Source organism: Pseudomyrmex gracilis, unplaced genomic scaffold (assembly GCF_002006095.1).
Source record: "Pseudomyrmex gracilis isolate BER0280 unplaced genomic scaffold, ASM200609v1 scaffold_85, whole genome shotgun sequence".
NCBI classification, from domain to species: domain Eukaryota; kingdom Metazoa; phylum Arthropoda; class Insecta; order Hymenoptera; family Formicidae; genus Pseudomyrmex; species Pseudomyrmex gracilis.
In genome coordinates, this window is record NW_018020669.1 from 577,957 (window position 1) to 591,951 (window position 13,995).

The following is a 13,995-nucleotide window of genomic DNA, read 5'->3' on the forward strand; positions in this document are numbered from 1 at the left end:
CCGGTCTGCTATCTGTCACGTCGATTTATCGCACATTGAGTTTTATCTTCCTCTCTTCTCGCGAGCATTCGTCTGTGAGAATATTCTCTTTTTCTCTATTTTCCTCCCTCTCTCTTTTTAGGTCGGTCGCCATTTGTCTCGAAGAGCTAAGCGATGTGTTTTCGATATCCTTTCGCGTATCTGATCGCGCCCCGTTGCCTCGTACGCGTCCCATTCTTTCGCGTCACCGTGATATCTGATATAGCATTAAATACGTGCCACTACAGAAAAAGAGAGAGAGAGAGAGAGAGAGAGAGATATCCAGGGATATTCAAGACGTATATAAAAGACATCCCATGTCGCGATTATGTTTGTTGCTCCTATTTTACTCTACGGTGTAATATTCCGTGAGCAAACGCTACACGAATTTACATAATACGCGAGATGACCGAGGATTTTCCGTCAGACAAGGTCCCTCTTCCACGAGAGCTCACATAACGCGTATTCTCGTGAGCACACAATCAGTACTATTTCACGACACAACACAATGGATGAACATCTGCAGTATATTATCTTTACGCGGGCGCGCGCATGTAGAATATTGTAAAATCAAAATAGATTACGTTTCGTAATCCCTCGTCGACGCAAATGCCGTAAGCTAGAGACTCGAAAACGTCTAAATGCGTCATTTTACACACAAACATACGCGCAAACGCGCGAGCACACACACACACACACACACACACACACATATATATCTGGGATACAATTTGTTTTACATTTCGTTGAAAAATACGTTGCGCATGTGTCGTAATCGATCACTACACACTTAGAAAGAGTCGAAAATGAATATTGCTCCGAGACTCGATTAGCTCAAATTTTTATCTTTTTGAATTTCCGTTCTCTACCCACGAGCTAATAAAAAAGATACATCGCTGCAAAAAAAACGACGTATGCAAAAAAAAAAAAAAAACAAAACAAAAAAAATTCACGTGCGACATGAGATCCAGAGCGTGCAATCATTATTCATTTCCCGTTCTTTTCCTTTCATCTCGCGAAAGAGAGAACAAAATTACGAGCGTTCCATCCTCCGAGAAGAGAATATCACGAGATAGTAAATAATCTTGGCAGTTTTATTCGCCTTCGCCTCTTCTATAGTCTCTCTCTAAATTGCTACAAATAACTCTCTTGATAAAGAGGCCTCAAGAGCGAAGTAAATACGGCAATCAAATAATTAACAATCATCAACCTTATTTGTTCTCTCACTGATATAACGGAGATAACAAATCAATTGCGTTGCCGCACGATGAAAAAAAAAAAAATATATATCACAATACAAATAATATACAAATAATTTAATAATAATAATATATAAATTATTTAGCGCGAGATATACGGATATTCGGCGCGCATGTAAATTATCTGAAAATTTTGTTTGCATCGTAATTGGTTGTACAATCGCGCGGAGAGAGAGAGTCGGGATAATGTAATATTATACCTGTTGCAAAACTCATCACAAGAGATTAAATATGTATGTTTATTTTGCTTATGAAAAAAAAGCTTAATAATTAATTATTGTGCAATTATAGCAAACTGTGATATTCAAACGGTTTTTTTCATGTTTTGTTATAATTTGGTTACGAGTTTATTTGTGTGTGCGCATTGCAAATAACTAATTACATAAAAACCGAGAGTTCGATATTGTTTGTTATTACATTCTGTCAATATCGCAATTACGGAGAAATTCCACATGCATATATATATATATGTGTGTGTGTGTGTGTGTGTGTGTTATATATGAAAAGGTTAATGATCAATTATTGAGAAAGTGACTACAACACATGTCTCTCCTCAGATTCTCCGAGATGCAATATCTCGGAGTAGGTATATCCTCCGCTTTCGGAATATCGTTAACCCACGCAGACAAAGGTCTCGATCTAAAATAGATATGGGATATTACAAATGGCGAGCAAGAGAGAACATATACACGCGAGAGAATACAAGCGTTTGGTTATTAATAAGATAATATTAGAACAATAACTAATAGCGTAAGTGTATCATCTTCCCCGTTCTGTGAGACGGAGAATAATGAGCTTAATACGCTAATTAAGTTGATACATGCATAATTCTTAGAAAACGTTAGGGATTCAATGTGGGCGGGTAATTCTAATTCCTCGCGTATTTATCATCATCATCGTAGCGAGAGATTACACGCGCGATAACGAAATAACGGAACGAAACAGCGTAGCGAGAGAGATATAGGTGATACACGCGTTAATTAAAACAAACTCGATATAAATTTACTTAGTTTTTTTTTTTTAAGCGATCTCCAAATAAAATTAATAATACTTTTCCCAACTGCAATATGCAAAAAAAAAAAAAAAACAACTAAGATATTTCGAGTACATATATACTTTTCTCCGTAATTGATATTTGATTTTTTCCAGAAACTTTTCGCGACTCTCCTGATATTTTTCTGTTTGCAAAAAAAAAGTCTATCGCGAATATCAATATTTTTAATTGCGATATTTTAAATATTATGGACGCGCGTTCTGTGTGTGTCGAGATATAATACAAACACATTTTAATTAGACGTTGCCTCGTACGCGGCTATGCAAACATGTATATATCTTTTCTCTTCTCTCTCTCTCTCTCTCTCTCTCTCTTTTCCCTCACAAATGCCAGTAAAAGGTCAAATGTCAATAAAACCCGACGATCTCTCTGTTAGGAGAGCCAAAAAATTTGCACAGCATCGGTATTTGTCTTATAAAAATACATTTCCATTCTCAGTCAAGGTGGTGTGTCTAAAATCAACTTGCGAATCTTCTCAAAGAAATGTCACGGATACGCGAGTCAGGATTTTTCAAACAAAGTTGAGCAAATCTCGAGGTAACTGTGATTATTGATTTGAGAAAAGAGAATCACCGCAAAAGTCTAATATCAGTTTATTTTGATACCCGCACAAAAAACATACTTTTTTCCTGTAAAAAAAAAAAAAAAAGAATAAATCTCCGTTGTAGTGATTTAATTGTATCTCTCCGTCTTGTTGTCTGTTGGGGAAATACAAAGGAGAAAAGGAAATAGTCTTTTTTTATTTCTCCTCCCCCTCGCGCTGTGCGAGCAGGATATTGCGAAGTAAAATGAATCTTATGTCAGTACTTTCTGATAATACAACGAGCAAAAAAACACACACACACAGCGATCTTCCTGGAAATACATCTTGCTGTAACAACCGTATGTGCGGGGAAAGATCAAGGATTAGAGTAAAAAAGAGAATTATATCGTCGTACACGCGCGGATTAGCGTTGTGACACACTCATTTCGCTCGTTCTGGAAATAGGATGATAAAAAATTCGCGCGAGTGAGGATAAAATGTACGCACACACACTCTCGAAATAGAAATTTTTCCCACTCGTTTGTATATAATTCGCTCGTCATTTTTCTTAGATAAAAGCTAGAATTGATGTAATTTATGAAAATATCCTTTAGGAGAGAGAAGACTGTGTGTTATATCTCGCAAATAAGTGGAAAAAAAATGAAGTACATGTGACACGCGACTCGATCAAACTCTCCGCGCGCGAAGTGTTTGAACAAACTCTTGGCGATACTACTGAAAAGAGATTCTGTTCTGACGTATCGCGCGCGCGCGCTCTCGCCCTCGTAATTCTTTTCCGGGATAAACAGGGAAGAGCTGTGGTGCTGGCAGGGAGTATCTGCCCCCGCGCGCGCTGCGAATAAAGTCATTGGATAAACTCGCGAAAAATACGACATTCCTCGAATTTCCGGAGGAGCGCAAACGACTTCTCATTCTGTCCTGGGTCGGACACGAACGGTGATAAATTGCTGGAAATTTCAGCGAACGGTCGCGCAATAATGTCCGGCCGTACGTAATAGGAATTCGAAATTCGGAATTTGGTTTCTATACGTGACGTGCTTAGATCCGTCCGAAAAAAAAGGGGCCGGCGAAAATTTAAAAGCACGCTCGGAAAAACAACTCGGCGCCGAGTGAATAAAGTGGAAAAAAAAAACAAAACAAAGATGACGACATTTATATTTCTCTTTCCCTCTCTCTCTCTCTCTATCTTTCTGTCGTTTCTTGTTCATTCATATTCTGTTCTATTGGTATTCGCGATCGGGCAATAAAGCCTGATTAAAGTGCCGCCTCTGCGACTCGATTGCTAAGCATAAATGATGATGGTCTCTTCCATCTCTTCTTTTTTTTCTTCCGAAGAGAAGCATCTACGGATTTTACGTGACAGATTTGTTTTCCTCCATTAGCTTTTCTTCGAGCAACAAGACTCTCTTGTATTCGCGTCTGACTCTTTTTTGCCGATTGTTTTCCCCTTTATTGAGATCCCCGTGTTTCTGAACTTTCAAAAAAAAAAAAAAAAAAAAAAAAANAAAANAAANNATCGAGCACACGTGAATATCTCGTTTTCTAAATTAGCTCTTTCATCTTCGAGTCTTTTCTCAAAGCAAAGAAGCATCACACCCACACTTACGTGTTCTCAAATGTAATCAAGTTGATAAAAAGTTCATGCGCAATTATTTGACGCAAACTTTACGAATTTTACGTCTTCCAGTTTTTTTTTTTTTTTCATATTTTTGCGCGTTATTGTTGTTAAATAATTTATCTTTTCTTCAAAAACAATTACTTTGTAACAAATAAAGAACGCGTCCTTTATTACGTAAGTAAGCAATTAGTTGGGAGCTCTTGATAAAATTACGTATTGTGTACTCTCTTCCAATATTCTTCCAGTTACTTTATTAATGTTATGCAACGATGACACCACACTTAACATTCATGACAATGTTTGATACACATTGCATTACTAATTGGCCGTCTAATAACCAACTTTTGCTAATTGATAACACATAATGTCTAGTTAACGACACATTATTAAATTAATGATATAAAAAAATAATTAGCTGTCGTTTTTATAAATTTTGCTCGAATGTGTTTTTGTTGTTACGCTCTCGTTTGTGACGCTCTTTTCGTTCGATTTTTTTTTTTTTGTTTTTCCTTTCAATTCTCTAATCTCGCCGCGACTTTTTACGTTACAGTCGAGATTAACAGCAAATGCTCGATTAACATTAGCGTGAACGCGTCAACGCGCACACAACGAAAAGCATTTTCCCTTTCACCCTTGCGAATCGTTTTTTCCTCACGCAACCAACGACGAACCATTGAATGGTTTCTTTCATATGCGTCAGAGCGGCAAATAGTTACCGCGGTGGTTATTTTCCGCGATCGATACGAATGACTGTGTGCTAGGAATGGGAAAAAAAGAAATGCATATTCGAAATACATTCGTTTTTTTTTTTTTTTTTTTTACAAAACACAATGCCGCGCCGCCGCGTCTATCACGTTTCGATTGTGAATATCGCAGGAAACGTTTTTGTATAAAAATTTTATTCACACTTGTTTTTGGGATACAAAGATGAAAAAAACCAAAAATTTATATTTACGGTGCACGTATTTACGGAATAGAAAAATAATATAAATGCGTTGCGCAATTTTTTAAACACGGAATCGCCGACGGTGGCGAAAGAGATTGACATTTTTCGCACACATTTGTTCGCGCGAAGTGTAACAATGTCACACAGCGTTGTTATTACGCGTGCGCTAATTTAATAACGTCGTTTAATAAATTAATTGCCAATGCGAACGGAACGAGAAGAAACACATACGTGTCGAAATAACGAAATTATTTCAAACATGTGACGGTTCGATCTATGAGAATCCAATTGTTACTCCGATGTAACTTGATGACAAATCAATGATCGGGGATAATGTAATAGGGGGAAACCGATAGCCCAAATATTATGATTACATAAGCCCGGGTATAAAAGTGAATTTCGGAATGCAGACAAGGACGAAGCGTACATATACATACGCACGGACACGGGGCTCTCTCTCTCTCTGTTTGAGGTCGGATAATGTTATGTTCGCTGTGACAAACTGACAAGCAAGCGGGAGAATATGAAGCGCAATATTCGCTGAATACATCTAATTACCGGACGCGCGGTATGTGCGAACCACAGAAATTTCAATTCAAATTATTTGATTTAACGTCCGCGTCAATGCGAAATAATCACGAAATTTATTATTTCGACAAAATTGCGAGAAAATTACTTTACGTTGTCTCTTAATCGGACAAAACTTTCTTTTTATTTTTTTGTTTTTTTCGACGAAAAGTTAATCGATGCGCGAATCTAAGGAAATGCGAAAGAGGTCACGCAAACATCGGGCAACAATTTATTTAGCAAATTTGTTATTAATAGAATCGGTGAAAAATTTTCCGTCGTTTCCCCGTTACGACGTACAAATAAAACGCGAGTAAATATCACCGCGTATATAAAATTCTAACAATTACAACACAACATGGAGAACTTCTCGGGCAATTGTGTGCGCGGTATGAGAGTTTCATATTTTACTTCCGAAGTAATAGTCGTCTCTTCTTCTTTCTCTTCGTTTCATTCATTTCTATTAAGTCGCGCGTTAAAGTGCGCACGATCTTAATAAAATCTCCAGTCCATTTGTAACGATGAAAAGTTCGTCGAAAATTTTCGGAGAAACTAGCTCGCGCAACTGTCCGCGACAGCTGAGCAATCTTGAACTGTCCGCTATATTTCAAACGCGTTAAGGGTCAGTAGGTCGAACAAAACATTCGTTCGAATTTTGACAAATCCGAATCGAAATAACACAGATTAATAACGTCATTTGACTAGCGCGCGCGGTTTAGTGAAATTAGCGTCCGATGTTATATATCTCGCCCGAGTCCGAGATATTAAATCGAAATCGCATCCTCTGTCTATGCGCATTTGCAAGTCAAATTTAAATACACGTATTTGAACTCTAGCCGTATATTTAATATCAATTACATCAATTAATCTTTCTGGCAAAATGAGATTTTTCCGCGTTCCATCGGTAATTAGATTTCGCATTAAAACGGAAATGAATGTTTCGCGCGATCATCTCCGAATGCGAGTGACAGCGCGATACAATATTTCTATACATATATATGTATTTATAAATCTTCATGTTTTTCGAGAGATATGAAAAATTTTTTATTTTCGTTATACATAGAAAATATCATTCCTAAAATAATCCTGTCCGTATATATCGTCGAACACATACCTACGTTTCCCTACAAATGACGCAAATCTTTTCCTTGACCTCCTTCCGATGCATGCTCTCATTAATTCACGCATTGATTCAGTATAATTACCACGTTCACATAATCATCGTCTTGTATAATCCGGCGTAAGACTTCCCGTTAAGAAATCACTTTTTGCAATCTCGAAATAGAATATATGCGGCGTACGCTTATCTAAATAATTATTCAACGTTTATACGTTGAAACAAAAATGCGCGCACACGCGACGATATATTATTCGACATTATTAATCCGGGAAATCGTCCAACGAAGCAATGCGTTTCACGTGTATGTACGTGCGCGAGGATCAGGCGTATACGACCGCGAAATTCCGTTCGTACAATGCCGCAAGCTGGCCGTTTTCCCAAAACCGACGGACGTCTACTCTTAGCGCGACGTTCACTTCTCTCTAATCAGATTTAGCTTGTACTCGCCGAATGGCACGTCGCGCAGGTAAACTAAATTGATATACCGCGAACTAATAAAACCGGGCAAGTTTAAGCGAGATATTTCCTTGAATTTCTGCCAGAGCGCGCGAAACTATACGCGCGCTCCGCGTATTGCACAACAAATTGAGGACACGAAAAAGTAAGTGCTAATAATAAAAATTTCACGACGAACTATTTGATCGAAAGGTTTAAATTATAACTTAGGGCGAGACAATCGCGACTTTATATACGCGACATTTTTATTTTCTAGCGGCTCGTAAAAACCTCGACCTATAAAAAATACAAAAATATAAAAAAAAAAAAAAAAAAAAAAAAAAAAAAAAAAAAAAAAAAAAAAAAAACATTTCCGTCCCACAAATTATACACGCGCTGATATAATAATAATTACAATGACAATGATTATTATTTTGAGAAAAATTGAAAGCTACTTTGACGCGTGTTAGACGACAATTTGTTTTACGATACCGTTTTGTATTCAATATTTCGCATTTATCAGCCGGCGAAATTCGACAGACTCGCTCGATTTGTTGCAGATCAAATTATTTGAGTGGAACATGTTATTTCGCGTGTTGTGTGTGTGTGCGCCGGATAGGATTTCAACTCTATCAAACTCTGACATAATACGTAGTCTGCAGGAAGGGATCATGCAATGGACCATCTCGCATGCTCAAGCTTTACGTCATCTCGCTTCGAATACAATCTCTCGCTGTTGCAATTCGAGATTGCGTTTTGCAATATATTGGCTTGATACTTTTGCGATTCATTTTTTTCTCGCGAAAACATTATTGCAACTAGAGGAACGGATATCCCATCTGGTTACATGTCATTTCGTTATTTTCCATGTGCGTATATACGTTGCGAAATTATTCTGATATTAGATCGTGCATAAAATATCAGTTTAAATATCAAACACGTGATGTAACATACGCGGTAAAAAAAGAAAATGTAATTTTAATTTAAGTAAACCTCCTGGAACATTTTTCCATACGTTCCATAAGTTCCACTCCAAATTTTAAATTAATTGACGCACAATACTTATATTTACACTTGTTGTGATGCAAATATGGCATCGTATATGAATTTAAGAATTGAAATTTCTATTTGAAACTCACGTGTAAAAATTTACACGAACATATATATATATACACAAAATACGCGACAAACATCCAGCGTATGGCTCTCATTGACCGAAAATTTCACGTTGTTGTTTACACTTGTTATTTTGACTTTAAGTGCGATGTGAAAATAACGTGTAAGATAATTAAAAACTACATGAAAGAGTTACACAACTCGTAAGAATTGTGATTTCAGAAAGAACATACTTTTCGTGTTAAATTAACACGTGATAATTAATTATTTCAATTTTGATTTTAGTATAAATTTGATTATTTTTGCGTGTCAAGGTTCATATTCAGATTATTTTACGATTTCCGTTGACTTTTCTTAGAATGTTGAATTGACTTCGAGACTTGTAAATTAATTAAAATAACTGCGTTAAAAGCGTTCAAAATAATATTTTCATTTTTAAGTGACGTATACAAAATGTTAAGTTATGACATAAATCATACGATAAGTTGACATAAATCTAACACATAATAATAGAAACGTTACAAAAAAAATAATCACACATCAGTTGTGCTGTTGAATTTTTCATTGAAGTATAATAATCAAAACGCAAAAAAATTTTAACATACGAACGCATGATTTTTCTTACTGTGTGCATCTCTATTAAAAAATACAATATCACATGTACGTGAAGACGCGGTAACTTCAACTTATAAGTATAAAACCATCTTGACATCGAAACACATATGTAACGATTCTCACGTGGTGAATTTTTTATAAATATATTGTTTGTAAATTTTATTATGACGACAATGATCATTCGACGTTGCGATTTGCATATATCTCTAGAGATTTTCCACTTCTTTACTAAAATACTGAAGAAGAACCTATGTGAAGAATTGAAACGTCCATTTTTTTTTAAATAAAGTTTAAGAAAAATGTTTTTCAAAAAAAACATTTAGCAACGTTAGCTCGTATAGCACCTTAATTTATTTTTCGCGAGTTTACACTCCGTCTATTTCTCGCGCGTGTTCGTTCGTCCAGACAAACAAATCTGAAAATTTTCGTTTTTCCGAACGTGTCACATCGAATATCTGCCGCGAATATGTCGTCGAACGTTTTTTTTTTTTTTCTAACGCTGAAATCGCATCAAGAAGACTTACAAATCTCTCTTGTCATAGCACTGTTCCCAGAAGAGGGGCCGTCTGGGCGGCCGAACCCGCAGCGCGGAGGTTGACATCGTCCTGGGCAGTCCGCCGGTCGCGCCGATGCCACCGGCGCTCAGAGCGGGCGAGCTCATGCCGCCCCCGCATCTCTTCAGGCCGCCACCGCCGGTCGACCCGATGAACTCAATCAAGCCGCCGCTGGAGTCGGACATTGCGTTTCGTTAGACGTTCAACGCGTTCGTCATCGCCAAGTTGCACCGCCGCGCGCCCAACAATTCACACCTCAATCGCTTCGCGTTTGCGCTGCGATTCGTGCGCAAGATCTGCGTCTCTTCATCGCTTCGTTCCGCGATCTCGGAAATTTTACCCCGCTCTCACATCGGGTAACCGGCCGAGACGGAAGGGACGCATTATTCCACACGTTCGGATGCGGCGCGTTGTCGTCGTCGTCGTCGTCGTCGTCGTCGGCGATCGATGGGGGGTTGCCAACGAAAGGGCAAGGCCGCGTTTACTTCTCTCCTTTGTTCGACATATCCCCTTCGGGGCCGCTGCTTCACTCGATCGGAGGAAAAGGGATTTGTGTTCGAGGAGGAGGCGTTGAAGGATGTGTGCCGCGGCTTAATCGCCAGAAGGTCACGAATATCGTCGGCTGAATTGTAATCGTGCGCTGAATCGAGAGAAAAAAAAAGGGCTGTTGTATCGTGACACATCAAGAACAGAACGCGATCTATCTATTATCTGATATATCGTGTGTCGCGATTGCACGGCGACACACGGCGAGATCGACACGGGTGCAAGACTCGAAACTCGGGATGCTTGAATTTATGCGGGCGCGCAATCGGCGTTTGATTGAAAAAATCGAACGTTTGTTCGTCGTTCGTTCGACGCGCGACAAAAATTTCGCTCTCTCTCTCTCTCCAACCCAATTTTACCCGTACGAGATTTCGCGCTAATGAAATTGATTTACGTGTGTGTGTATAAACCATTTGCACAACGTCGAAAATTTATCTTTTACAACACACGATCCGTCACACTCGGCATTTGATAAACGCTCGCCCGCTCGTCCCGTTTAAATGTCATCGCTGTTGCGAAATTGAATTTAATTGCAACGTCGAACACTCCTAATTATCAATATCGGAGCAATTTGACTGAAACACCGCACGTGGCATACGATGATGTACGCGTTATTTTATTGTACGCGTCCTCGCGTTTCTCTCTCTCTCTCTCTCTCTCTCTTACACGCGTGTCGCGATAACACGGCGATACGAATAAAGTTCCTGATTACAGGTCGAGATTACGCTCAAGGCCGTTGTCGTATTAAGTAATACCGCGCTGATTTTCGTAATAGCGATAGTGCAATCAACGTGTGCACATCGTCAAGCACGCACGAGCGCTAAAGTTGCGCTCGATATATATATATATATAAATATGTATGTACACACGACGACAATCGCGATTGTCCGAGAAGAGCGTCGAGATATTTTTGTCGCGCGCTTTTAATATATTTCTTATCTATATAAATATTATTTCTTTAAGATGTTCAAAAATAACACATTGTTGTTGTTATTGTTATAAGATTATTATTATCACACGATACGCGAAGAATTGATGATACTTTCGAAAAAAAAAAAAAAAAAACTCTTGGGATTTACCCGACGCGCGCTTCTCAATCGAGGGGGACGCGACAAATTCCCTTTTGCGATTTACACCTCGCTGTGGGTAATAAAATCGCACCGATAAGAGGGGCCGTCGTGCGCTGTATTGCTCGGCCGCTTCGCGAGTCGATATATCGTTTATTCGGAACAATGGACGAGCTATTTTATCAGTCGCGCTAGTCAGGCTGCGCGACAATAAACCAGGCCAAGTACCAACTTATACAAATGAAACTAATTAGGCCGGACCCTCTCTCGCGCGCCGGTTGTGGCTCGATGTGGTCCCTTTATCTCGAGAATTAAATGTTGGCAGCGCGCGCACATATCTTGGCCAGGCCGCAGTTCCGCATGACGAGATCGAGTACTCGATCGAGAGTGTGGTAATCGCGAAGATCCAAATATATATATACGGTCTCTCTTTCTCTCCGTAAATGAAGCTGAATTAAACGAAGATTGAAAAATTAGTAACCTCGACCCCGGATATATTTCTCTCTCTTACGCGAAGTTTTAAAAAAGATAATTTCTGTGTTTTCCATATTTATGAGAACTCGGGGGAGTTTTTTTCTTGTTTTTCGCGAGAAAATTAATCTTTCGACGTCTTCGTGATTACACGCTTACTCGATGATCGTTTTCGCGGAGTTGAATTGATAAGCGGAAAGAACGAGCTGCGAAAATTGATCGGCGATTGGAAAAGAAATGCCGTTGGCGCGATAATAATTGCAGTTGCCGCGCCGGCGACAACTTCTTGCCTCGATCGAATTAGCATACCAGTCTCGTGTGCTAAGAGACTTGACCTGAGGAAAACCAGCGCGCGCGCGCGCAAGAGAGAGAGAGAGAAAGAGAGAGAGAGTACTACCACTTGACGCGACGTGTGCCACATGTGTGCCACTTGTGACCGTAAACACGCTTCCGTTTAAACGAGCCGCTTGCGGTGGTTTCACTCGCGGCGCTATTCATCTTCCGTCCGCGTTGCGATTTCAATTGAATGAGAATCAGACGCGGAAACAACGCCGACGCTTACGAGAAAAGAACATGTTAAACACGTTATGTACGTGAACGTGTCGTCGCGTGTCTCGCGCGCGTTCTCGCGGCTACACCTGATATTTCGAATTATTATCGCACGGCGCGCGCTGCTTTACATTCTTTGATTCGATTGAGAACCGGGGAACGATACGACGGGGGGTGGGATGGTAAGGTCGAAAAAGAACGTCTTTATCTCTGATAAATCCTTTCACGTGTGTCCGTCGAGTAGCGCGCAAGGTCGATTCTCACGTCGATACACGTAAGGTCAATGTTACACGTCGCGAAAAACGCGACGCGGAAAAACAGCTTCGCGGCGATTTAAAACACACACACAGCCGATAGAGTTTCGCAGAGGCAAATTCCCGATAACACGCGCGTTGTGTGAGTATAACAATTCGACCGGATCGCGATAATTTGATTACGATCGCGATTGACGGAATCGCGACGGTTTCTCATCCGCGTTTCTGCGATCAGTGACAATTTGGCTCTCCGGATTTGCGCAACAAATTTATAATCGGGGAGTATGAAAAAAAAAAAATCAATTCCCGACGCGCGCTTTTAAACTACCATCGCAAACAAGTTCTCCACGTCGTTCTCTTATTAAAAACTCACCGATGACATTAAAAAAAAAAAAAAACCTGACGTGAATTTCAAACGCGTTCGTAAATGGAAGCGCGGTTTCTTTCGTCAAAAAAAAAAGCGACTGACAAACTTGACATATCTCTCCGAAACGCCGGTGATTGCATTGCCCGAGGTCTAAACGGAACGCGCGCACAACCTTTGGCACACGCGATTACAAGTTTCTTCTTTCTTCTTTTTTTTTTTTTTTTCAATCAAACGAATGTATTTCGCAGCGAAGAAATTTTTCCGATATGTGTGTGTGTGTGTGCGTGTGCGTGCGAAGCTTCTTAAATCTGTGGAAGGATTATATTCTCTTATCTGCGACGCGCGGAAGGTGGGCGTATTCTCAGAGAACAGGGATGATGCGCGCTAGTTCTCGATAAGTATTTATAGAACACTCGTAAACACATTTTACAGATTTTGTAACGCAACGACTTCAAGACTCTCTTCCACGTTAACAAGACGCGAGAACAAAATTCAAGCTTATCGCTTAATACGATCGTAATTATCTGACGAATGATTTTTTTTTGTTTTTTTTGGTTTAATTGTTTTTCGCGATTAATAATCGTCACGTTTATCCCCGAAACACACCTGCGATCGATTGCGATCGTAGGTTTACGTACGTATCGCCCGGGTGAGGCGCGATTCGGTTTTAACACTAGATTTACCAGACCAGTCATTTTGACTGGTCGTGCAATTTCAATTCAAAATTCCTAATGCATGTAACATTTGCTTTCCGAAATGATGTTATGACTTTTGTAGCTATAAGTAGAGAATACATTTTATGAACTTAATGTTACTTTATATATATTCGTAACAAATATATTTTTTGTATTTTTTAATAGGTATATTTAAATAGCTGGTATATCTAGTGTTAATT

At 39.2% G+C, this 13,995-nt stretch overlaps 1 protein-coding gene across 5 annotated transcripts in view; it reads right to left on the bottom strand.

The window, feature by feature from the left end:
* The window catches only part of LOC109855270 (cAMP-specific 3',5'-cyclic phosphodiesterase), a 71,268-nt gene that overhangs the window by 46,021 nt on the left and 11,252 nt on the right, over window positions 1-13,995 (bottom strand). The window contains exon 1 of one of the 5 annotated variants that reach the window (XM_020429333.1): window positions 9,817-9,892. The exons of the other annotated variants lie outside the window; for them this stretch is intronic. The gene's annotated coding sequence lies outside the window, so the exon portion shown is untranslated. Of the gene's footprint in view, window positions 1-9,816; window positions 9,893-13,995 lie in introns of those variants that run through there. 5 annotated transcript variants of the gene reach the window in all.